Here is a 27,596-nt window from a genome sequence, read left to right as displayed (position 1 = left end):
AAACCAGATAATATATGCAAAAAACCCCACTGAAAACAAGAAACATATAACCAAAAAAATGCCAAAGACACCACAATTATACAAAAAAAGGTGTTCATCTTTCCTCTCTCCCCAGCTACAGTTTCCTCTGGTGTTTTAGAATTGCTTTCTTCTGTAAGTATTTAGTACATATTCAAGTCATATATATAGTCATATATATAGTAGGTACATATATATATAAAACCTTCAACATGCATGCACATACAAATGGTAAAAAACCTAATCCACTCCTCTGTACCTTATTTTGTTTTGTTTTTGTTTTATGCTGTATGTTGGAGATTCACATCAATACATACAGGACAGCCTCGCTCTTTTTAAAGACATAAAAGAATTCTGTGGTATGGATGCATCATAATGGACTTAACCAGTTCCTTAGCGAAGGATATTTAGGTTTTTTCCTCTCAATCTTTTGCTTTTATAGACAATATGGTAAGATATGTGCCTTGTATGCACAACATCATATCCATGTGTAAATATACCTGCAGAAGAAATTCCTTGGAGTAGAACAGTCAGGTAATTACACACGTGTAATTTGGGTAGATGCTGACCAATTATCATCATAGAAGTTGAGAAATTGTGCCAATTTATCTTCCTACCAACAATGAATGAGACAGGCTATTTCCCCAAAACCTGGAAGGGCCATGTGTTAACAAATTTTTTGATTTTTGCCAAATCAAAATGACGATTATATCTTACTCAATTTCATTTGTCTTTTTCTTATTACTGGACAGAGCACCTTTACAAATGTTTAGATGTCTTTTCCTGAAACTGTCTATTCATGTCCTTGTCTCTTGGGGCGTTGGTCTCTTTTTTTCCTTATTTTTTTTCATCGAGGTATAATTGACACATAACATTATATTAGTTTCAGGTGTACAACATCATGACTCGATATTTGTGTATATTGCAAAATGATCACCACAATAAGTCTGGTTAACATCCGTCACCACACACAGTTCCCTGAATCGTAAACACACTTAGTACATTAAGGAAAATTGGGCTACGCAGTACAAATATTTTATTCTAGTTTGTTGTTTGATTTTTTTACTTTGTGTCATCTTTTTCCCAAGCGTATTAATTTTTTCTTCTTTTGCATAATTGAACTTATCAAGTTTTTCTTTCATTTTGAATGGGTGGAAGTGGGGAGAGGCCATCAATATTTAACTGACCAAAGTCAAAACTGACCAAAAGCCAAACTCCTCCAATAGCCTACACATCTGTGTTATCTTTACTTCCTTCTCGAGCCCCATCTCTATCGACTGTCCCCACACACATAAAGTTCCAGCCAAATAAGCTAATTGCATTTCCCAAAACAAGTCTTCACATTTGTTTGGTTTTTTTATATATATATACACCTATAGATGATGAATAGGCTCTTCTTTTTATTTGGAACGCGTTTCTCAATCCTGTATTCCAAATTTATCTGATGGGCAAATTCCTATTTCATACAAAGCAATTCAGATATCATCTCCTTTGTGAAGAATTCCCTGCCAGTTTCATCTTTCCTGTGTGTGGTTAGTTATGTAGCATTTTCTACAAACCACTCTGGTACTGATCATATGGTTCAGTTCATATCCCAGACAGTTAACGTGGGCTCTGGAACCAGGCTGTCTGGGTTGGGATCCTGGTTTGGCTACTTATTTGATGTTTGCAACTGACCTTGGGCAAATTATTTCACTTCTCTGTGCTCTAATGTCTTCATCTGTAAAGTGGGGATAACAAAAATGCATCATAGAATTGCTTTAAGAATTAAATAGTGCAGCATTTGTTAAAGTGTTAAACAGACCTGCGTTGAGAACAGTATCTGACACAAAGAAAATGATTATTATATAAATGAAAACATACTGAATCCAGTCCCAGTCTAAGCAACAAAGAGAAAACCTCCAGGAAGCCATTGGGCTATCATTTATCTGCTTCCCTGTCTTCTTTCCGGAGAAGACAATGGCACCCCACTCCAGTACTGGAAAATCCCATGGAAGGAGGAGCCTGGAAGGCTGCAGTCCATGGGGTCGCTGAGGGTCGGACACAACTGAGTGATTTCACTTTCACTTTTCACTTTCATGCATTGGAGAAGGAAATGGCAACCCACTCCAGTGTTCTTGCCTAGAGAATCCCAGGGACGGGGGAGCCTGGTGAGCTGCCGTCTATGGGGTCGCACAGAGTCGGACATGACTGACGTGACTTAGCAGCAGTAGCAGTCTTCTTTCCTAGACTGATGCCTTGAAGGAAAGGGCCATATATTGTTCTTTACATAACTTTGTCTCCCAAGCACCCAATATATGGTGGCTTCATTGAATGAACAACTGAATGAATACATATTTTCCTGTCCAAGATTCTCACTTTAGTTGAAATATAACATCAATATGTAAAATAAATTTAAGAAAACCCTCAAAATAAAAATAAAGATATAGAAGTTGTCCATAACACAAGTAAGTACAAAGTCCTTATACCTGTAATTGTTAAAGAAATAGTCAAAGAGACCAGTGGAGCTGAACAACAACAACAAAATTCTTGAGGGTATCTTCTTTAAAGATTTAAATTTGAGAAAGAACAAGGATTGTTGAGACAATTGAAGGTATCCCACGCAGGGGAAATGACCCCTATACAGGGCCACTTTAGGATCCTCTTAAGTCCTAGGCAGCTGCACACATATCTTATCAAACCTTCAAAGAGACCTATGTCTACCATAACTTGGGGGAAAGAACTTGAAAGATATTTTCCAATTTGGCTTTTGAAATTTGCTGTGAGTAGCTCCTTTGAGTCCCACTTGGTTGTGATTTCTCAGTCATCGTTGGGTACCCACGAGACATTTTAAGTCGTAAAAGCTAATCCACAAATTATTTTTCATTGTAATGAGATATTTATGAATATCAAATTTAATTATCGAAGCTGATATATAATTTTCAGTAATGTCACTAAACATTTTAAAATTTTGATTTCACAATTTCCATATTTTGGAAGCAAAACATTTCTTTCTTTCTTTTTTTTTCTCCTGGTCTCAGGTATTTTAATCAGCTCTTGAAATGTTCTTGGGCCCCAGCCTAGGCACTATGCCTATGGTGCCCAATGGGCAAAACGGCCCAGCTTGTTCAAAGGCCTGAAGGCAAGTGCAATCAAGTTTTATGCTGAATATGACAAACTTATTTTCTCTGTTGAAGCCAAGTATTTATGTGGAGGATTAGTTAGATACATACTTCCTAAGGGAACCAGCTGTTTTTGTAAGTAAAGACCTGTTGCAAGAAGAACAGAAAATGTCTTTCGGCTGGAAGGTGGGGGTAAGCAGGACACATTGCTTTTCTCATCATCTGCCAAGAACACCATGCCCTCATTTCATGTCAAAGTCTATTAACACTCAGTACCAGATACAAGATCTGGAATTGAAATTATTATCTTCCATCACAGAGTCGATTCTTATGCCTTTTCCAGGACAAATTCCCATAGCTTTTTCAGGTTCTTTGGAGCAATTTAGACCCTTTTCTTTTTTTTCATCCCCCTTGTGGCAGATGTTGTGTATCACATCCCTCAGTTTGGAAAAGAGGTCCCGTCTTTGAACGATGCACAGAAAAAGGTGAAAAATAGACTGAGGCTAAAAACTTCCTTGAACCTGAACCACGCTGTGGGGAAAGAACACTGGGATGGGATATCCAGCTGGAATGAACATCATTTTTACAGGTGGTGCTATGAATGACTCCATTATAAAGGAATCGGGGTTGGCATTTTGCAAAACTCTAGGGGCAATTTGCACGTAGAGTCACAGTGTCCCCCCTGGAGTTGGGCAACTTTGTGGGTCTGAAAGCAATGGGTCATAGGCCTTTAATTTCCAGAGAAACAAGAAGCAAAATGGCCCAGGAGAAGAGAGAATATTCTACCAAGTTGCATGTATGTTTCAAACATTCCAGAGCTGCAGTTGATTTCATGCCCAACTCTTGCTACACCTAAGATTTGCATACAGTACTGGGGAGGTTTAGGGGGAAAACCAGGATTCCACCACTGAACCCAAGCCAAACCTTCAATGACTGGAACCTGGGAAAACTGCTCTTTTCAATTTTAATCTAGTTTCCCTTTCCCAATAGTATTTAAAGGACAAATGTGTTCTGTTCTGCAGCCCTGGAACTTACTATTCATGGTTAAGTCATTACCTGTGAGGACTTTATAAGGGTTATTGGAGGTGTAGCTTTACAGTAAATGTACTATAATTTACACAGTAAAATGCAGTCCCTTGCTTAATTACTTACCTCACCGATTGGGAGTTTTTCTCATTTCTTAGGTCAAGGTTTTTACTGAGGGCTATAACTACAGAGTTGACATTGCTATGAAACACTTTTGAAACCCTCAGAATAAGACTTCTTGACAACACCTAAGAGCAACTCGCCAAAAACAATGAATGGTGTTTCATAATCTGAGTGGGCGTACTTCATCTACCTAATATGTAAATAAAGGAGTGGTGAGTTAACAGCTCAATGCTGGAGGGACTTCTCGAGAAAGCTCAGCTACTAGAAATCAAGGGCAACTTGACTCAGATCCTGTGACCCTATGGAATTCGGGCTCTGCAAGTTCAGTGGGCCTAGACTAAGGAGAGAATAAGAGGCCTCTTTCTATCTCTGGGGTTCACCCATTCCATAGAGATGAGACATCAGGACGTGGGCTCCACAGCTGATTCTGAATTTTCTGTTGTTTCTATTCCCCGGGACCAGTGATAAATTTCTGTCATGTCCTGTGGTTCACATCAGAGTGAAAGCCCCATAGACCAGAATGACCCAAAGGAGTAGAAGCCCCCAGGCCCAGCCAGACAAAGGAAAACAGGCACCATGGAAGAGGAAAAATAGTATTTGTAAGTACTGATGGAATCACTGTAGCAACTACAATTCAGTCATCAGTAGCTAGCACTTGTCCACTCTTATTTAAACACAGAAACCCAGATTCAGGCAAATTCTGCCCGCCTTTTAAGCTCTTCTGGAAGCCCCCAGGGGATGTTCCATTGGCATCTGCACACAGTTCTTGCTTTCCATCCTGTCTCTCCGTTGATGTCCAGTTCCTAAGATTCCCTCCACAGGCTCCATGCAAACCTGACATCTGGGCCAAGGTTGTGTCTCATGGCACTGCCAGAGTTGCTAACCCAAGAGGGGCCAAATTGTTAGTATCTTTTTACCTGAGCAGCAAAGCATCCACGGTGTCACATAGTCCCTGTGAAAACAGTTCCTTCTTGCCTCTTTCTGTGAGGGTTCAGATAAGAGACCCAAGGGATCAGACTGGTTCACTTGGGAACTGATACCTGAAACAGATGTACTTTTTTTCTCTCCACCTTTCCCCTTTTCCTACCCTTTATCCCCTCCCCCCCACCCAGCCCTCCCTCCCTCACTCTATTTCAGGATATCATAATGAACCCCAATAATCTACAATTTAATGAGTCCCCACAGAGGCCCGATACCACCTTCTGAGAAGCAACACTGTGTTTATTAAAAGGCTGTATAGCCTGGTGGCTGAAGCCATGAGTCACACTTAGATCTGAATACAGGCTCTACCACTTACTATGTCCTTAAGCAAGTGGCTTAATGGTCTTTATGGCCCAGTCTCCTCAATTACTAAGTGGAGATAATAATAAGACTTAGCTCATAGGGTTGTGGTTAGAATTCCACGAGATCATTCATTTATACCTTCCTTGTATAAATACTTTATTGAGGGACTATAATGTTTGAAGCAGTTTTAGATGTTGGAGATACAGCAGAGAACAAAATATCCAATCCTTTATTCTCATGGAGCTTAAATTCCATCTGGGGAAATAAACAAAAAGCACAAATAATATAATGCTGGACAGAGATCAATTCTATAAAGTATGATTAAGGTATGGACAGTGACAGGGAAACTATTTGATATGGGACAGTCAGGGAAGGCTTCTCTGAGGAGGTCATATGAGTGAAGACCTGATTATAAATTATTTAGCATAATTCAAGCATAAAGTGTTCCATAAATGGAAACTTTAATAATAGTACTTTCCAGGTTCTTAGCTTCAAGCTCTTCATAGAATATATGCCTGAAAATGCAGTAGATACTTCATTTTATTTTTAAAAAATACATCTATGCAACAACATTAAAAAAAAAAACAACTCATTTCACAAACAAAACCGCGCATTTTAATTATTGTATCTCATTCATTCTTAGTCTCTCATCCCTGGTTACCTTTCTACTGGGTACCAGAGCAAGGTCCAGAACTGAGTGCTTTGACCACTGGTACATTACCCATCAGGGCTTCCCAGATGGTACAATGGTAAGTAATCCACCTGCCAATGCAGGAGAAGCTGGTTCCATCCCTGGGTCTGGAAGATGCCCTGGATTAGGAAATGGCAAACCACTCCAGTATTCTTGCCTGGAAAGTTCATGAACAGAGAAGCCTGGTGGGTTATAGTCCGTGGGGTCACAAAGAGTCAGACACGACTTAGCAACTGAGCACTCACGCATATTACCCCACAGATGTCTGTCAGTACCTGAGAGGAGTAGCAATACACTTTCTAGGATGGATCCACTGTTAGCTCTATGGAATCTGGACTACAGATGAGGAAGGAAGTATGGAAGGGGAGTGAAGCACATTTAGTAGACAGCACTGTACATTACTCAGGAGTATCATTCTATTGATGGTGTGTAAGCCAGCATGAAAGGTATCCCTGGAAAATTATCTCAGATTACTTGGAAGCCATTGAAACCTGGTTTGCCTGTAGAACAGACTTTTTCAAAATGTGTTTCTGGAAACATCTGTTCTATGGAATTTCATGTTCAAAATCTTTGGGAAACACTGCAAACTAAATTTCACTCCTGGAGATTCACAAGATATATTAACAGATTAGATTAAAGCTCTTGTGGGGTTCTTCAGTAAAGATATCTTATTATCTCTAGTTGACCCAAAATTCTCTGATCACAGAACCCCTTTCTCTCTTAATACTTATTAATTTTCACTTTTTAATACTTATTTTGGGCTTCCCTGATAGCTCAGTTGGTAAAAAATCCACCTGCAATGCAGGAGACCCTGGTTCAATTCCTGGGTTGGGAAGATCTACTGGAGAAGGAGGGATAGGTTACTCACTCCAATATTGTTGGGTGGCTCAGCTGGTAAAGAATTTGTCTATAACACAGGAGACCTGGGTTCGATCCCTGGGTTGGGGAGATCCCCTGGAGAAGGGAACAGTTACCCACTCCAGTATTCTGGCCTGGAGAATTCTATGGACTGTAGAGCCCATGGGGTCACAAAGAGTCAGACACAACTGAGCAACTTTCACTTGGGCTTCCCTCATAGCTCAGTTGGTAAAGAATCTGCCTGCAATGCAGGAGACCCAGGTTTGATTCCTAGGTTGGGAAGGTCCCTTGGAGTAGGAAATAGCAACCCACTCCAGTATTCTTGCCTGGAGAATCCCATGGGCAGAGGAGCCTGGCGGGCTATGGTCCATGGGGTTGCAAGAGTCGGACGTGACTTAGCGACTAAACCACCAATACTTATCAATCTGCACTTCTTGAAATGTTACTCCAAAGGCTAAATTTTAATCAGCTCATCACAACTCAGGCTTCCAGACTCTTAGAAATGGCACAGGAGTAAGCAATTGGTAAATATGGAGTGTGACTCCATATAGGTGTCACAATAGGTGAAGCTACTACCAAATGTACGTTCAACTTATAGTCAGATTTTTGTATACAAATGAGTGCTCTTACTTCAAGTATCAGAGAGGCTGCAATGTATTAATAGAAAGGTTTTGGAACTCTAGGTTTTTTTGGACTCATTTTCAGAATCTAAAAGTTTGGGGGTGGAAAATAATCTTACCCTGCATTCCAATTTGGATTATTCAATGAGAGAGAGGATGGAGTTATACAGCCAGCTTGCTGGGAATTGCACATAACCTGCAGCTTCTTTTATGGGTGCTGAGGGGCACACCCTTGAGAGTGTGTCATGCATGTAAATATTTTCTGTCATGTCTGTTATCTGATGAAATAAGATGAAGAAATCCTGAATCAACATAAATCCCATATTTTACGTATGAGAACGTGGAGGCCTGAGGGGCAAAATAACATGCCTGGATCACTCAGCTAGAAGAAAACTCAGTAGAACTAAGACCCAAGTGTCTTGTTTTCTGGCTTTGAACAGCTTGGCCTTATTTGAAGCATCTGTCTCATGTCATGTTCCCTGGAAGCAGAGCCTGAGATGGGAATTCTAGTAAAGAGATTCATTGGAAGAATGTTATAGACCCCACTCGATCAAGGATCCTTCTGTGTCAACCAATAAACAGACCAATTTTGGGGTAGAATATGCTTTCTCCTAAACCCAAAAAGGCCTATTCTTAATTGCATAAAACACAAAGTACAAACATTTGACTTTGATTTTAGATAGGATAATCCAGCATGCCCAGATCACTGGATCCCTAAAAACTTCACCATAGTAGTGAGTCACTGAATCTTTGTAGTGTTTATCTCTTACTTCCTTCTCCTTGAAGCACATGAATGTTGCCAAGGCATCCAGAGAATATGCCACCTCTCATCACTGATACGGGCTTCCCAGGTGGCGCAGTGGTAAAGAATCTGCCTGCCAATGCAGGAGACTCAGGTTCAATCCCTGGATCACGGAGATCCTCTGGAGGAGGAAAGAGCAACCCACTCCAGTATTCTTGCCTGGAGAATCCCATGGACAGAGGAGCCTGGCAGGCTACAGTCCATGGAGTCACAAAAGTGTTGGACACGACTGAACAACACTTTCACTTTCATCACTGACAAAATGATATCATACGGTGGATCAAGTCCCAGCAGTATTCTGCATAATTGTCAGATCGTTTCAGTCTCTTTGGACTACACTCAATAGAGACGATGGACATAGACATAGCCCTGCGTCTATAAATTCGTGCTGTCCCTGCCATTAGGGTCTGTGCTTGCCCTTCAGCTCTTTTTGCCTTCTGGCTGCAAAGAAGTACTGTCTCTAAGTGCCATCAAAGAGGACCTCAGCTTTAAGTCACTGATTAACACGTATGAGCCTTGCATTTTCTCTCTTCACTGAATCTACAGCACTTAGCAGCAGCCTCTCAATTGCACAGTGTTTGATTTAGCTCCATACTGTCAAATGCCTGGGCCATTATTTCCTATATCCCCCTGCTCACCAAAAGTGCAATTCTTAGCCACCGCACTGCTGTAGCAAGCCAGAAACTAAATAGCCCACCTACTGACAGGAGGGATCCTCATTGCCATGCAGCCTGTGACTGATACACCTCCAAAATTCTTAGAGTCTATTTCCCACGGCTGTGATTGGTACCATCTTAGGTAGAATTCCCTAAAAGCGGAGCCTGAGGTGGGGATTTTTCATTGAAAAAGTGCTCACAGGAGAAGGGAAGTGAGGGAAGCAGAGTGGGGCAAGAGGATAACAGAGAAGTAAGGATATGTTCTCAGATGAAAACTAGCATCAGTCTGGCCCCACAGAAAGCTCTGAAGCAGGAATTCCATCACATTTTAAAGGTGATAATAATGCTCTATACAAAGAATTTCCTGTTTTCCTTTGATCTTTATAAACTACTCTGCATCAAGGTCTATAAAGGACTCCAAATACTTTATATCAAGTGGTATTATCATTAGAATAAGAGTCTGAGTGATTACTCTGATGTTGACAGCACTTACTTGGAGGCATAAACACAAGAATGTGTGAACGAAAATCAGGTTACTCTCATTATATAAAAATAGATTATGAAATGGAAAATTTACACTAGGAAGAAATACATATGGCCAAAAAAAGATTTTAAATGCCATTCGGCTTCCCTAGAGATTAAAAACACATCTAGTAAATCAAAGAGTTATCGTTCCTTTGCCTATCATGTGAGGATGAAGTGAGATAAATACTCTTCAAGTCTCTAGGGTGGAAGTGTGAATGGGCACAGGCTTTTTGGAAGATAATTTGACAATATGTATCAAAATTCTGGAAAAAAATATTGATATCTCCCTCCCCCAACCTAATAATTCCATGTCGAAGAACTGATTACAAGGAAATAATCAGTGAACCAAAATAAACTATGTTCAAAGACATTCAAATGGTATTGTTTTATGTTAGTGAAAAATTGAAAACAGTTGAAAACTTAAATGTCCAAAAATTATGGAATGAGTACACAAATCTTGGAACATTTAGATGATGAACTATTGTATATCAGGATTGCCTGAGTTTGAATTCCAGTTCTTTCTTTCCCTAGCTCTATAACCCTGGGAGAGTTAATTAACATTAATTACTTTTCTTAAAAGGGAGATTATAACAGGTCCTATCTCAAAGGGTTGCTATGTGAAGTGCTTAAAACAGTGCCTGACTCACAGAAGAGCTATTATTATTGTTTAGGAGGTACAACATAAAGGTATATTAATGTCTTATGTAAATATTTATGTATTAGATAAGGGAAAAAGTGGGATACAAAGTACATATAATATGGTGCCAGCTTTTTTATGATTAGATATTCATAGGTCAAAGCCTGGAAAAGAAATAAACCATTAAACCACAAACATTTTGCTCTCAGGTCTCCTTTATCCTTTTGAAAATGATCACAAAGAACTTTTGCTTGTGTGAGTTATATCTATGGATAGTTACTACATTCAAAAATTAAAATTTGAAAATTTAAAAACATAGGTATGCAGCTGCACATAAGCTTTTAGAGTGATGATGCACTCACATGTCCTGGAACTTCGGGAAAGCTCCACCGTACACCCAAGAGACAATAAGAGTAAACCACACAAACAAAGGCTTGGTATTAGTAGTAAAAGAATTCTGGCTCTGTGGACCCCCTAAAAGAATTTAAAGGGAACCCAGAGGGTCTTTGGACCATGCTTTGAGAACATTGCATTAAATCAATGTTAGTACAAATCATTTTATACATTGTTCTTTGTCTTCTGTATTTTTAAGCCTTTCTACCATGAACATATATGATATTATAATCATAAAATGCAAGAATAATTTTTAAATGTATTTAGTTATGGTTATGCCAGGTGAATATACATTCAGTTAGATCAGAGATTCTTCTGCCTAAATGATCATCCTGCATTTTCCTGAATTCCAAGAAGCGTGTTCCTCAATTTTACAAGACACCCAAGAACACAGGAATAAGTGGTTCTACCCAACTGAACTTATTTAGGATGCTTTTCTTAAATCCAAAATCTATTTAATAAAATGTTGAAACTCTCAGGAGGAAGCCAGGTCAGACTGGGAGAGTGACTGATGGCAAGCTTTCTGCTTATGCACAGAATAGGGGTACCACCCCTTAGGAGCAGTTGAGCCACAGAGGCAAAGATGCCTGTTCCCAGTGTCTTCATGCATTGTGATCATGTGATCACAATTGATGGTCACTTTATCATATTCACTCTTGTGTTCTCAGGGCCTAGTATAGCATCTGATGCACAGCAGGCATTCAACATTTGTTAAAAGAATCAATGTATGAGCAAAAGCTGCCAAGAAGCTGGCAAGAGGTGCTATAATGATGGTTTCCATGCCAAGCACTTTGCATATATGTTCTCATCTCAACCACCTATATCTTACTGATGTGGAACTTTTATCATCCCTGTTTTCCAGACAAGAATACAGAAGCTTACAGAGTTTTAGTCACTTGTTTGAGAATACCCATCCAGGAAACAGCAGAGCACAGGTTGGAACTCAGGTTTGTCTGAGGGCAGAGCCCATGTTCCTGACTCTATAGAGTACCACCTTTTTAACAGGCTGCTATGATTTCTGGGGTTTCTGAGGACTGTAGCCCACCAGGCTCCTCTGTCCATGGAATTCTTCAGGCAAGAATACTGGAGTGAGTAGCCATTACCTTCTCCAGGAGATCTTTCCAACCCAGGGATGAAACCATCAAACCTGGGTCTCCTGCATTGCAGGCAGATTCTTTACCATCTGAGCCACCAGGGAAGCCCTCTGAGAAGACCACTGGCCCAGAAAATGCTTGGAAAGATCACCTGGAACTCTGATAGTAAAATCCCACCCTTAGAAATTCCTGCTTCTACTGAAGCCTGCAACACTTAATTTTCTGAGTATAGGTTACAAGGTGTGTGGGGATGGGGAAGGCAGGAGGAGGGAGAGGAGACTGGAGTAAGTTGAGAAGGGGAACTGGAGAAGTTCAGAGGTGTGGAGAAGCCGTAGCAACACGAAGCTGGAGAGACTGAAGACACAAATAACTCTCTCTCCCTCCCAGGTGTCCTGGCAACTGAAATTGGGGGACCAATAGAAGGCAAATCTCTCTTAATGAGCTAAGCTGACACCAGAGCTCCCTGGAAACCATGTTTGAGAAGGATGGAGGAAGCAGATGGGCTCAGTCTTTCTAAAATTGATCAAAGTCCCTGAAAAACCCTGCTCACTCAAGATGGCTGCTTTCATTCACCCAACATCTCAGCAGAAGCCCCCGCTGTACAACATCCATTCAGCTTCCAAGGAGTGAAAACAAGACAGAGTCTCAGGAACACAACAAAAAATGTCTGCTGGTGAAAAGGAACATTTTCCATAAAGATCTAGGGAGGTGGGGAGGAGGTGGAAATATGAGCCAGGACAACAGCTGAAAAAGATAAGAAGAACCTGACGAACAAATCAACAGAGATTGGAAAGCTTTTTTCAGGTACTGCAGGAGGAAAATGGGTTTATCTGCTGCGCAGTGTTTACTGAGTGTATATTAGATTGCTACACTAGAGCCAGTACCTATACGGCATATGCCTGGAATGTTATGTTGGCCCTACAGCCTGACCTTTGCATGTCCTATGCCCTCTGCCTGGAAAGCCTTTCCACTCTTCACCTGGCTACATCAAATTCACCATATGCTCAACTCTTAGCTGGAGTCCTCAGTGGTCCCTGAAATTGGGTGTGGGGAAGCTGTTCTAGGACAGAGCTGAGGTGGGAGCTTCTCCTTCTGAGGGGGGCACACAGCAGGAAGGCTAATGAGAGGGGACTTCTGTCAAAAGGACCTACAGGTGGGTAAGAGACTGAGGCAACCTTGAATAACTACAGGAGTGGCTGTAGGAGGCAGTCCCCTGGGTCAGGTTTACCTCCCCACTATCCTAAGTCCTCTCCTTCTCCAGCCTGGGAGAACAACACAACACTGAAAGTCAGCTTACAGGCCACGGAAGGGAAAAGCTGGGATGAGGAGGACAGTGGAAGGAGTTAGGGATCCAGGGGCCCATGGGTGTGGGGCTTCTGTGTGATTAGAAAGGGCCCCCAAGAGAGAGGCTCCCTGTAGGGCAAGGAGAGGAGACACCCTGCAACTGGTGACTCAGTCAGAATCTATTCCTGGGCTCTGAGGGATCACAGTGGTCAACTTCAGATCAAAGGAAAGAGTACTTCTGTGTGTCCTGGACTCACCATTAATTATAAGTGAAATGCTGAAGTTAATGGTCTGCACCTACTCCCCTTCCAATGTTAACAGCAAAATTGGGACGTTTGGCAGAGACTCCGATATCTATTCTCTCCTTCTTCCTAAGCAGAAGACCGCTCTCCATATTTTAGCTGAACATGCAGCTACACAGAACAAGACTATGTTTCCCAGACTCCCTTGCAGCTAAGGCTGGCCATGAGGTTAAGTTCTGGCCCATAGGATAGATGCAAAAGTCAATGTACAACTTCCATGAAACGTTCTTAAAAGTAGGGGGTGTGCCCTTCTCCTTGACTTGGAATGTAGATGTGATGGTTGAGGCTGGAGCAGCCATATGGACTATAGGTAAGATCTTCATGTTGAAGATAAACAAGCAACAGCTAGAAGAATTCTAGGTCTGAAAACTGTGTAGTTGCCATACTAGGTGACAAGGCATATCTTAAGAGGGAAATTAAAAAAAAAAACTTCTACCTCTTACTTTGGGTTTTTTGTCACAGTTGAGCTTAACTTTAACTGATACAAGGGCCTCCTCAATAGTTTCAAAAGCCAAAATCTTCCGTTTCCCTGGGAAAAAATACCATGCAGGTTAACGATATTGAGTAACATCTGTTGAGGGTTTACTATGTTTAGACTTTATCCTAAACACTTTGAGTGCCTTAGTTCATTTAATCCTCATAATAATCCCATGAAGTAAGTGCTATGTTATTCTTTCTTTGTAGATGAGGAAACAGGAATGAGGCAAGTTAACTGACTTACTCAAGTTCACAGAGCAAGTAGAAGAACTGGTATCTGAACCCAGATACTGGGCTCAAATGCAGACTCTTAACCATTGTAGTAGCTAAAATTTAATCATATCAGAGTCCAAATCAGCGTGCTTTTGGGGTTCCCTTTCTTGGTTTCTATCACCCAGAGTTCTTTCTGTCTTTCATTACTTTCAAAATGGAGAAATACATGCATTACCTAACACAGTAGTTTGGGAGGAGCTTTCTTGAAACATGGGCTTCCCTGGTAGCTCAGATGGTAAAGAGTTTGCCTGCAGTGTTGGAGACCCGGGTTTGATCCCTGGGTCAGGAAGATCCCCTGGAGAAGGAAATGGCAACTCAGTCCAGTATTCTCGCCTGGAAAATCCCTTAGAGGAGCCTGGCAGGCTACAGTCCACGAGGCCACAAAGAGTTGGACACGACTGAACGACTTCACTCACTTCTTGAAGCATAGGACCCATAACAGAAATGGAAGTGTAGAGGGAAACTGATAAAAATGGGTCATTTTGTCGACTGGGTACCTCTACTCTAAAGTGGTGGTGTTCAAACTTTCTGAGTGGTGTAACCCTATCAGTATAACACACAGTCTGGGGACACAGAATCCCTTAAGCATGAGTATATGTGTGTATGTGTGAAACTCACATGCCCTGCTGTATGATCAGATTCCTATAATGGGTACTGGGGTGATCTGCCCAGAACCCCTCTTTAGAGCTGATTCCTCCAGCTTCTAGAAGTTCCTAGAAGAAGGCAGATCAGTTGCTGAAGGCTCACAGCTGCATTCCTCTCTGGAAACCACCCTTGGCTGAAGGAAACTGCTCATCCAAGGTCATGCCCTTCCAGGGTGCAGCCGGCAGCCAGTGACTGAGGGGGGTGCAAAAACCCAACTCCTTTGCCTTAATTCAGAACCCCTCTGAGGGTCTCCCCAGCTCCAGAGCTCCCTGTACCATGGCTGCAGCCTCTGTCACATGTGCACTCAAGTCAGCTCCCCGGGGTGTATCACCTGAGACCACTCCCCAACAAACTTGCACACAGCTTTATATTTCATAGTCTATTTCCAGAGACTCAATCAAAGACAATTAAGCACATTATCAGATAGACTTTCAAATTAAAACTCGAGCAAGGGTGAAGTGAAAGTAAATACAGAAAGCTGTAACATCTATTTACCCCCAGCACTTGTCTTGTGCTGTCTACACACTTTAGAGATAGTTTCCAAAGTTTATAATTTAACATATTATTCACATTAATCCCAGCCCAGGGATAGGAATAGAGGTCTGATAGGAAGACTGGGAGAAGACGGAGGAAGAAAAGGGAATCCTTCCCTCATTCTTCCCACCCAGTTCAGATTCTCCTGGCACAGACACTCATAGCCCCATTTTCTGCTCCTTTGGGATATTCATCACACTTGTGGAAACTTGTTTAACAACTGTCTTCTCAGAAGACTAATGATCCACGAAGTCACGTTCTGTGTGTGTCTTGTTCATTGCTGTATACGTAATACCTAATAGTTTCTGATATTCATAGATGCTCAATAAATACTTGTCTATTGGGAGGGAAAAGGCAAGACAAAAAGGGAGGGGCAGAATAAGAGAGGGAGTCAGGGACAGGGAGAGGCTTAATCAGGATCTGTTCACCCCTCATTCTCAGCTATCAGTGCTACATACAGGCTTTCCCAGCTGTTTCAGTGCACAGGTCCTAAGGACTGCCTTGAACTTGGAGGGCCCTTCACTGGGAATATGGAAGGAGTGTGTATCCATTAGTTTATCCAATAGATCTCATTAGAACCTACTGTGTATCAGGCCACCTAGACAAGGTGTCTGAGCTTGTGCAGCTTGGAGCCTGGGAGCAGACATTTATCAAACAAAAGCACAGAAATTCACTGACAAATTAGGGTAAGTACTCTAGAAGAAAGAATAGGTATGCCCTAAATATGGCATGGTCAGGAGTACATTTCGGGGGGTGGGGTTGGAGGTGGGGTGAAGATGGCAGGGAAGTTTGGTCAGACATGGCTTTCGCGTCAGAGGAGGTGATGCTTGACCTATAGCTGATCAGCCTGGTTAGCTGGGCTGGTGTTTCTCAACCTCAGGACTGTTGACATAGGGGCCAGATAATCATTTTTTCTGGGGGTGGGGGCTGGCTGTCCTGTGCACCTCACAACCTTTAGCAGTAATGATCTCTATTCACTAGATGTTAGTAGCACCAGCCCCAACATTTTGGTTGTGATAATCTCAATATCTCTGGACATTGCCAAATGTCCTCAGGAGGACAAAATCACTTCCAGCTGAGAACCACTGAACAACCGGAATAGTCCAGGTGTTTGGGGAAGGGAGAGGGCAGAAAGGGGAAAGGCAAGTCAGGTCGAAGGAGCCACACCTCCAAAGACCCCAGGGTGAGAAAGCATTGTGGTTGGAGGGACTGGCGGATGGGGCCAGACCCTGAAACCTGAGAAAGAAAACATAAAATTGGTAAAGAAAGAAAACATAAAACCCTTGGTAAAGAAAACAAAATTGCAGAGAAAGAGAAGGTGAGAGCCTACCAGGCTACTCACAGGATCTCATGACTGTAATCACTAGGGTCCAAATATTAAGAATAAGCCTCAGTAAATCCAGAGCCCTGAGACAATGGTAGTTGAGCTGGGTTAGCACATGCAGCCCATGAGCCCAGCTCGCAGGGTTGACGAGGGGATGACTGATGAACTGAGTGGGGCAAGAGGACCATGCCAAGGGCTCCATTAAATAAATCAGCTGACACTCCCTGGCATTTGCATTGCTAATTGTGGTTCCAGGTGTTGCTGCAGAAACTTGTCCGATGTTGCCTCCCCACCTGTAACTCCCAAGGGAGTTGGCAAGGGGTACAGGGTTCTGGGTGGTGCGATCTGAAACACATTTTAAAATCAGCCTGGAGCTGGTGGACAACATGTCCAAAAGATCTGGCCACACACATGTAGGCATGGTGTCCGACCGAGCACCTCAAAGCTGGAGTCACAGGGTCCCTGAGGCAGCACTGCCCTGGAATGAGGCATTGGATGCCCCTTCTCGGGCTACTGAGCTCCCAGGCATTCCACCATGAATTCATTTGCTAACCAGCGAGGACCTCCAATAAGTGAAAGTTAACCACTTTGGATCTCCGTTTCTTCTAGTCAATGCTGAAAAGTTTCTTTTCTCTGTTTTTTTGGGAGTGGAGGGTGGGACATGGGACGCTGAATATCAGGGTCATGTAAGGAGTTTTTTTCCACGTGTATCCCATGCTCCGTTAGCCCTAAGACTCCCATACGCACTCAGGGAGGTGTGTCCTTCAGGATCAGAGTCGCCAGTTTTCCTCTTGCCTCAAACTCCAATATAATTTGATATGACATTGTCCCTTATCTTGTTTTATTTTTAAATTTTGGAATTTTTTTCCTTGTGGATTTTTTGGCATTAATTTGTTTGTTTAAAATACTGCATTAGGAGACTTCCCTGAATGTCCAGTGGTTAGGGCTCTGTACTTCCAATGCAGGTGTCATGGGTTCTATCCCTGGTCAGGGAACTAAGAGCCCACAGGCTGCACACATGCCCTCTTTCCAAATTAAATTAAAAATTTAAAAAGAAAAGATACTAGAAAATAAAAAATATTGCATTAGAATATTATTTATCTTGATGACTGAAAATTTTAGGGCTCCTTAATTTTTTAAATTTTATTTTATATTTAATTGTAGTAAAACACATCTAACATAAAATTAATGATCCTAACTGTATTTTAGTGTGCTGCTGCTGCTGCTAAGTCGCTTCAGTCGTGTCCGACTCTGTGCGATCCCATAGATGGCAGCCCACCAGGCTCCCCCGTCCCTGAGATTCTCCAGGCAAGAGCACTGGAGTAGGTTGCCATTTCCTTCTCTAATGCATGAAAGTGAAAAGTGAAAGTGAAGCCGCTCAGTCGTGTCCGACTCTTAGCGACCTCATGGACTGCAGCCCACCAGGCTCCTCCATCCATGGGATTTTCTAGGCGAGAGAACTGGAGTGGGATGCCACTGCCTTCTCCATTTTAGTGTGAAGTACAGTGGTATTAAGTACCCTCACTTTGTTGTGGATCCACCACCACCATTCATCTTCCCAAACTGAAACACTATAGCCACTAAACAGTAACTCCCCGTTCCCTCCTCCCCCAGCCCCTGACCACCACCAATATACTTTCCTTCTCTATAAATTTGCAACTCTAGATGCTTCATATAAGAGGAATCTTACAACATTTGCAGTTTGGTGACTAGCTTATTTCACTTAACATAATGTCCTCAAGCTTCGTCTATATTGTGGTATGTATAGGAATTTCCATCCTTTTTAAGATTGAGTAATATTTCATTGTATGTATATACCACATTTTGCTTATCCATTCATCCATCCATGGATACTTGAGTTTCTTCCATCTTTTAGTTATTGGGAATGTTGCTGTTCAGTCACTAAACTGTGTCCGCCTCTTTGCAACCCCATGGACTGTAGCATGCCAGGCTTTCCTGTCCTTCACTATCTCCCTGAGTTTGCTCAAATTCATGTCCATTGAATCAGTGATGCCATCTAACCATTTCATCCTCTGCCATCCCGTTTTCTTTTTGCCTTCAGTCTTTCCCATCAGGGTCTTTTCCAGGGAGCTAGCTCCAGGTGGCCAAAGTATTGGAGCTTCAGCTTTTGCATCAGTCCTTCCAATGGATATTCAGGGCTAATTTCCTTTAGGATTGACTACTATAAACATGGCTGTGCAAGCATCTATTTGAGATCCTGCTTTCCATTCTTTTCAACACCTAGAAGTGGAATTGCTGAATCCTTGATAATTTTATTTTTAGTTTCCTGAGGGAATGTCATATTGATTTCCATAGTGCCTATACCATTTTACATTCCTGTCAACAGAGCACAAGGGGTCCAATTTCTCATCCTTGCCAACAAATTTTTTCCTTTTCTCATTTTGTTTCATTCTGTTCCTTCCCTTTCCCTTTCCTTTTCCTTTCCTTTCCTTTCCTTTTCTTTTGGTAGCAGCTATCCTAATGATTTGAGGTGGGTGTGAGGTGGTGCATGCAGGCATGCTAAGTTGTTTCAGTCATGTCCAACTCTTTGTGACCCCATGGACTGTAGCCCTCCAGGCTTCCCTGTCCATCACCAACCCCCAGAGCTTGCTCAAACTCATGTCCATCTAATTGGTGATGCCATCCAACCATCTCACCCTTCGTTGTCCCCTTCTCCTCCTGCCTTCAATATTTCCCAGCATCAGGGTCTTTTCTAAAAAGTCAGTTCTTCTCATCAGGTGGCCAAAGTATTGGAGCTTCAGCTTCAACATCAGTCCTTCCAATGAATATTCAGGACTGATTTCCTTTAGGATTGACTGCTTTGATCTCCTTGAAGTCCAAGGAACTCTCAAGAGTCTTCTCCAACACCACAGTTCAAAAACATCAATTCTTTGGCTCTCAGCTTTCTTTATAGTCCAACTCTCACATCCATACATGACTATTGGAAAAACCATAGCTTTGACTCTGTGGACCAAGGATATCATGTTGCATTTAGGGTGTAGCTGTTTTTCTTTGTTTGTATTTCTGCTGTTTTGCCTGAAGAATGTTTTTAAGAGGGAAATTTGGAAGCCTTTAGATAGGAATGATTCTACCTTCTGCCACTATCTTTCACCACTCCCTATTGCCTAGTGCCAGCTTCAGACATCTGCAATTACTTCCTGCCCCTGGAGACATGTGAATCTGTAAACCTTTGCCTGTGTGTCAGGTTAATCCTTCCCCCTCCAGGAAGCCTTATTTCAGTGATTAATTCTTTGGGGTCTGCAGAAATCCTCTATTAAAATTCAAATACCATCAGCTATGAAATCTATTCACAGTTAAACATCTTAAAGAAGTTAATTGATAGGGAGGAAAGCCTTACTGGTTTGTTGTTAGTGAAAAAGTGCCAGGAGATGAGAAGGCGGTAGGGAGATAGGCCGGCACCTCTATGGGAAGGCTGGCCAGGCTTTGACACCGGATTCATCCATCTCATGTCGTGGGCTGGGCCCTGCCTGAGCTAGGCCCTGATTCTCACTGCTCAGTTTCTTGATAGCTCCTGTCCGCCACCTCTGGGCTTCCTGGCAGTGTGAGCCTGTGAGCCCCCTAGAACCCATTATGTTGCTGACTTGGGCCATTGTGCTGACTCTACCTCATTCCTTTCCAGAATGTGGGTAACTCAGGTCCTTGGTGGGAACCTAATGGGAAACAGAGGCTGGAAGAAACTCTGCCACTAATTTACTGAGGAGTTTCTTTGCCCAGAGCAATGCAAAGTGCTAAACTGATATTTGAAAGTGAAGAGCTGACATTTAAACACAGCAGAGGCAGTATTTTCAACCTATTTTTTACTCAAAAATAGACCACAGGCTATGAGCAATCAACCAGCTTATTTTCTTCCCCACATTTTTACGTATCTGAATGTGCATATACAAAATTTCATATAGGGACTTCCCTGGTGGTCCAGTAGTTAAGAATCTGCCTGTCAATGCCGGGGACACAGGTTCGATCCCTTCTCCAGGAAGATCCCACATACTGCAGAACAACTAAGCCCATTCGTCACAACTGCTGAGCCCTACCAGCTAGAGTCTGTACTCTGCAACAAGAGAAGCCACCATAGTGAGAAGCCATGCATCACGTCTAGAAAGTGGCCCCTTCTTACCGCAACTAGGGAAAGTCCGTGTGCCGCAATGAAGAGCCCATGTGCCGCAATGAAGACCCAGTGCAGCCAAAAATATATGAATAAATAAAGAAATAATAAATAACTTAAAAGACTGCTCTTATGGACGGCTGACACTGTGGGGACTTTAGTCAGTTTTAACAACCACCTGCTTGTTATTTCGGACAAGAATCATAATTTTCTCCCCTTGCCAAATAAGAAAAGTAGAAAGTTTAGCTCGGAGAGTCCAAATGATGCACCAGCTATGACACAACAACAACAACAAAAGATGTAAAACTGGCCTTGAAATCGTGGAATGGAGTGTTTAAGAGCGTGAACCCTGAGAGCGTGTGCATTTTCACCACCTTTGCCCATTTTCTCACCCCTGCACATCCCACCTCTGGAAACAACCAATTGTTCTCTGTTTTCTATGAGTTCATTTATTTGAGATTCCACAGATAAGTGAGATCATACAGTACTTGCCTTTCTCTGCCTGACCTATTTCATGTACCATAATGCCCTCAAGAAACATCCATGTTGTCCCATTTGTCAAGAGTTCCTTCTTTTTATGGCTGAATAATATTCCACTGTACATACATACCTTATTTTCTTATCCATTCATTCATCAGTGGACACTTAGGTCGCTTCCATATCTTGGCTCTTGCGAATAATGCTTCAATAAACATGAGGAGTGCAGATAACTCTTCAATGTACAGCATGGGGACTACAGCTAACAATGCTGTATTGTATATTTGAACTATTAAACTTTTAGTTACACACAAAATTGTAACTATGTGAGGTAATGGATGTGTTAACCAACCTTATTGTGGCAATCATTTCACAATATATACATATACCAAATCATCACCTCGTATACCTTGGATGAAGTACATTGTTAAATATCGATTATCTCGCAACAAAGCTGAAAAAAAAAAAAGTGTTACCTGGTGTTCAAATCCTGCCTGCCTGCACCTTGGAATAGTTATGTGATGTGGCAGTCTGTTAAATTCTGCATCTCAGTTACCTTCTACATGAGGATAATAATAGTACCTTGTTGTGATATTATAAAGACTAAAGGGGAGGGAGCACATCATCCCTTGTAGTCTTTATAAATATGTTGGAGATAAAACCTTGGAAACACAGACTCTCTGAGTCTGAATCTCTGGCTCTTTGGACACAGAACTGGCTGAAAGAAGCATACTTCCTCTAGACTCATTTTACAGATAAGAAAACTAAGGCCATGGAAATGGAAGGTTTTTTGGTTTCAGTTTAGGAAATTAAATTAGGAAAAATAAAATTTAAGAGGTCAAAGGAAAGCATCTGAAATAAAAACACAGAGACAAAACAGCAGGGCCAGACTAAATAGAAGCTAGACAGAGCATCCATGAAAATGGGAAGGTTGAGAAGGTTAACAAAACAGTGAACTCATTTCTGACAGGTAACCGGAAAGAACAAGCCGTGTTGTCATACTCCTCAGAGGCTGGCTGGGAAGCTGCCAGCATGCCAACAGCTGCAGCTGCTGCTAAGTCGCTTCAGTCGTGTCCGACCCTGTGCGACCCCATAGACGGCAGCCCACCAGGCTCCCCTGTCCCTGAGATTTTCCAGGCAAGAACACTGGAGTGGGTTACCATTTCCTTCTCCAATGCATGAAAGTGAAAAGTGAAAGTGAAGTCGCTCAGCCGTGTCCGACTCTTAGCGACCCCATGGACTGTAGCCTACCAGGCTCCTCCATCCATGGGATTTTCCAGGCAAGAGTACTGGAGTGGGGTGCCACTGCCTTCTCCGATGCCAACAGCAGTCTCCCATATTGCCCCTCCCTGAGCACTGCCGCGAGGCTCCACACCCCTAACCATGCTCAGCCGTGTTTGAGGGCTGTTCCCATCAAGCCCCTTGAGAAGATTCACTCTGTGCTCCCTTTTTTCCAGTTGACTCCCTGTTGGCTGCAGTTGGCCTCAGCCACACCTTCCTCTGCAGAGGGATGAAGTGTTCAGAAAGCACTGTCTACAAAGCGAGCCCCTCTCCTGAAAGCTGAAGGCTGGGCAATCAGCGTATGCTGTAGCACATCCTGGATCCTTCCAGAAACATGGTTCCTCTTCTCCAGTCATCCCTGTACAGCTTGACTTAGGTTACACACACGCATGTGCATGCACGCGCGTGCACACACACACACGCACACTTGCACACAGCAAAAGAGAAAGGAACAAAAATTTCCTGCCTCCACTACTCGTCAAGCAATTCCATCTGAACTGACCAAGTTCACTCAGGGACCTGCAGGATGGCTCAGAGTCAGATGGTGGCAGAATAAGACAGATAAGAAAGCAGAGGGGTAGACTGGGGGGAGAGCTCCAAGGTTTGTTATCTCTGGCCCCTTTGAACATTTTTCCTCTGTTATGAAGCAACGTCTGTATTATCTAACCCCAATCCCCACCCCCACCCCAGCTCAAATGAAGTGGGTGGAGCAGGTCCATCCACCCATTCTCCTCCCGCAAAGATGAAGTCACCTCCTGAGTTCTTTCCTGTGTGTCTGAGTATAGCTGGCAGGCGGTTTGATCTCCTGTCTCCCTCTCCTGCAGGTGGCTTCTGCGTGGCTCCAGGTGAGATGCCACAGACTTGTGGGTAAAGTGTTCAGCTCCTACCTGTTGGGAGGGGGAGCCCAGCTCCAGCTAACCTCGGCAGGTCCCAAACCAGATTGTCCCAGCTGGCCCTCCCTTTGTATTTCTTCATCCTACTCAAGACAGGCAATTTATTAAATGTGCCATTTGATGAGATGGAACCTTCATGCTTTGGAGGCGTGTTGCTTTAGATTTACTCACGTGGCAGAAAAATAGCTTTTTCTGTGAAAGTGTGAGCTACTTGGGGTTCTGGGAAATAATCCCTTACCTTTACAGATGGCTGGAACACACAGTATAATCAGGACAGCACAGTAGATTGGGAAGAGCAATAATCATTTGAAGGAAAATTGAGGAGATATACCTTGTTTTTTGAGTTTAAAATTTATCTCACATGGGATAAAATGCACCCTTTTTAGGGTATAGTTTTATGAGTTTTGACAAATGTATACATACACGGACCCACCACCTCGATTAAGATCTAGAACACAGACTTCCCAGGTGGTCCAGTGGTTAAGACTTCATCTCCCAATGCAGAGGGTGTGAGTTCGATCCCTGGTTGGGAAGCTAAGATCCCCCATGTCTTGCAGCCAAAAATGCAAAATATAAAATAGAAGCAATATTGTAACAACTGCAACAAAAGCTTTAAAAATAGTCCACATTAAATATATATATAACAGTTCTATAGACCCAGGAAGTTTCCTTGTGCCCCTTTTTTTGGGTTTGAATTGTGTTCCTGCAAAATTCATATGGTGAACTCGTAACTCTCAGTACCTCAGAATAGGGGCTGGCTTATTTAGAGGCAGAGTCTTCACAAAAGAAGTCAAGTCAAAAATGAGGTCCATTAGAGTGGGCCCTAATGCAATATGACTGGTGTGAAAAGGAGCTATTTGGACACGTGTGTATGCACACACAGGATGCCACGTGAACATGAAGGTGTCCGCCTACAAATCAAGGAGACGGGCCTGGACCGGGTCCTTTCCTCCGAGCCCTCAGCAGGAGCCCACATTGCCAACAGTTTGATTTCGGACTTTGAGAAACACTAGATCATTTTTATCCCGTAAACCATTCAGTTTGAAGCACTTTATTATGGCAACCCTTTGTATTAGTTTGTTATCAGCAAACGAATACAGCCCCTTTACAGTCCACCACCTGCCCCCACCTGGGCCCCTGGCAGGCACTGATCTGATTTTTGTGTCTATAGTTTTGGTTTTTTTCAGAATGTTGTGTAAGTGGGATTATATAATATGTAGCCTTTGGAGTCTATTTCCATTCAGTACAGTGCTTTTAAGATTCATCCACATTCCTTTTTTTTTTTTCCATTCTTTTTAACTGCCGAGGAGGATAGGATTCCATTTTATGGATGTACCATAGTTTTATTTATCCATTCACCAGTTGAAGCATATTTAGGTTATTTCAAGGTTTAAGGTATTGTGACTAAATTGTCCATTAATATTCACATATAGCCCTTTTTTTTTGCATGTGGACCAATACCTAACGGTGGGATTCCTGAGTCACGTGATAAGCTTAGGTTTACATTTGCACGAAGTTACCAAATTTTGTTTTCAAAGTGGCTGTTCTATCTTTGTATTCTTGCCAGCAATATATGAATATTTTAAGTGGTGTTTCACATCTTTCCCACTGTACTTGGCGTGTTTTTGTTTTTGCCAATAGTATCTATTTATAGACATTTCATTGTGGTTTTACTTCCATTTTCCTAATGACTAAATATGTTCAACATCTTTTTTGTGGTTATTTGCCATCTATATAACTTTTTTCTGTGAAGTATCTAATCAAATATTTCCCCATTTTTAATTGTTTTTTAAAAATATTTGAATTTGAGAGGATAAAAGTCCTTTACCAAATAAATATTTGCAAATATTATTTTGCTTTGCAAATATTTTCTTCCAGACTATGACATGTCTTTTTATTTTCTTAACAGTATCTTTTGTAGAGCAGCAATTTTAAGTTTGGATGTAGTCCAATTTATCCAAAAAAATGTAATGGATCATGCTTTTGATATCATATTTAAGAAATCTTTACTCAAGGTCACAAAGTTCAGAATACCAGCTTTTCATGTTGACTGAGCAGCTGATTCTCATCTTAGATGGGTCACTCATCCTTTCTCAGCCTTAGTTTCTCTCTCTGTGAAATCTGGAGACTGAAATGATAGTATTTTTTCAAACTAATAGACGGCAAGGGGGACCCACTTTTAACTGAGATCATACATGGTACCCCAGCATATAAAATAGAAGTATTCTTGGAGTCTTGTCTTCCTGAGGTCTTGTAAGCCATGTTTTCTACCTTTCATGTGTACACACACCACTCTATGCCCCTATGCAAATGCAGAAGCTGATTTGTAGGTCTGGAATAAAGATGAGGCTCTGCAGTTCTAACAAACTCCAGGGGATGGCTGATGCTGGTCCAGCGACCTCACTTTGAGTGGCAAAGCTCCAGAGTTCTCTCAAGGACAAAATGTGAAGTCTACTTTTGTCAACATGAGACTTTGAATTTCTGCAGTGGATTTCTTTCAAAGAGAGAATAATTTTCCCACTTCAATAATTCTCTTTCCCTCCTGTGAACCTCATTATTACCCCCAGTTAGCTGATGGGTACACCGAGGCCCAGGTTTGAGCCAAGTTCTCTGGAATTTGGCAGGATCAGTAGAGAAGAATGCTGCCAGCAGCTGGGGACATGCACCATCATGAACTGTATAGCAGAATGAGGGTAACACTGGAACTTGTTCTGTTTTATCAGAAACTCAAGCTGGCCTAAGGAAGAGGGGGACGTTTTTTGGCCCATGTAACTAAAATGTCTGCGGTTATGCTGGCTGCAGATATAGTTGGAGCTAGAGGTTTGAATGCTGTCATACAAATAATGGCTCTGAAAATTTTAGTTCTGTGCTCCTGTGAATTGGTTTCACTCCCAGGCAGGTTCTTCACATGCCACGATAAGAAGACCACTGGGTGGTCTAGGCCCACATTTGATCAGCTGAGAACCACGAGCAGACAGGCAAGTCCCCTTTTCCAATAGTTTTACCAAAATTTTTACATTTGAACTTCACTGGCTTAGCTCAGGCCACGGGCCTGCCTATCTATGTAATAATGACTGTGGCCAACGAGCCTGTGGGATGCTGTGAGCTGATGGACCAGGCCTAAATGATGCTTATAGCCTGGGGATGAAGTCAGCTTCACCTGAACCACATAAAGCCCAGAAAGAAATTTCCCAAAATAAAGGGTAATATTGTTTGCTTAATGGGCAAACAACAGTGTCTGCTACAGTCATTATGAATTTATATATGTGAAAACCTGTGTTTTTGGTTTTGTATCTGTAAAAGATACAAGATACAAGAACCTGTAACTCTGGCCACTCAGGAAACCTCCTCATGTGTCAGATCCCTCAGCTCTTCTTTGGCACTCAATCTGTTTCAAGCTCCTTGGACTCCCTTTCTCCAATTTCACTGCACCCCTCAACTTCCAACACTTAAGATTTTCATGCTGTCTTTTCCAGTCTGACAAATGTATTTCAAGGCTAAACGTTTGTATTCCTATTATCTCAAAGTTCCTTGGACTTGAAGTGAGAATTTCAAGAGAGCACAATACTTGATACAAAATAATTGTATATTAAAGGTGCAATTTCAGTCAGTGGGGGATTTCCACCCCCCAGGACCAAAGGATCTCCTTTGTCCTGCCAAATCATCCACCTGGTTTTACTGACCTACAAAACTGGCCAAGGTCACAGCCTTCTAGCCCTAAAGCAATCCCCTCTTTCTGTAGGTGGCAGTAGAAACAGGTAGAGTCAGGGCTGGGTGATTCAAGGCAATGTCAGGACTCTCTTGGGAGGAACCCTTAAATAGGAGTGCAGGTGGCAAATCCTGCCTACGACAGTGTGAAAAGCCTGTAAACTGAGACCTCAGGAGGGGAACATTCTTGCTTTCTCTCCGGCAGGCAGAAGAGGCTGGTTGGGGCCTGGCAGTCATCAACTTTAGTCATTCAGGTGGTGAGAAACACCCCTCAACTGTCAGTCTGCAGGCAGGTCCACACGGCTCCCCAGCAGGAGGATGATGGCTCTGGCTACAAAAGAGCCAGTTCTGGCCAAAGATGGGAACTTTTGGTTTTTGTGTGTGTGTGGGTAGGATCGAGTTGATGTCCTGTAATGTCGGGTTAGTCTGATCGGGCATTTTATTGAATGA

The sequence above is a fragment of the Bos javanicus genome, chromosome 15 (genome assembly GCF_032452875.1).
Source record: "Bos javanicus breed banteng chromosome 15, ARS-OSU_banteng_1.0, whole genome shotgun sequence".
NCBI lineage: Eukaryota > Metazoa > Chordata > Mammalia > Artiodactyla > Bovidae > Bos > Bos javanicus.
The sequence above is the reverse complement of the archived record's forward strand: the minus strand, read 5'-3'. Positions refer to the sequence as shown.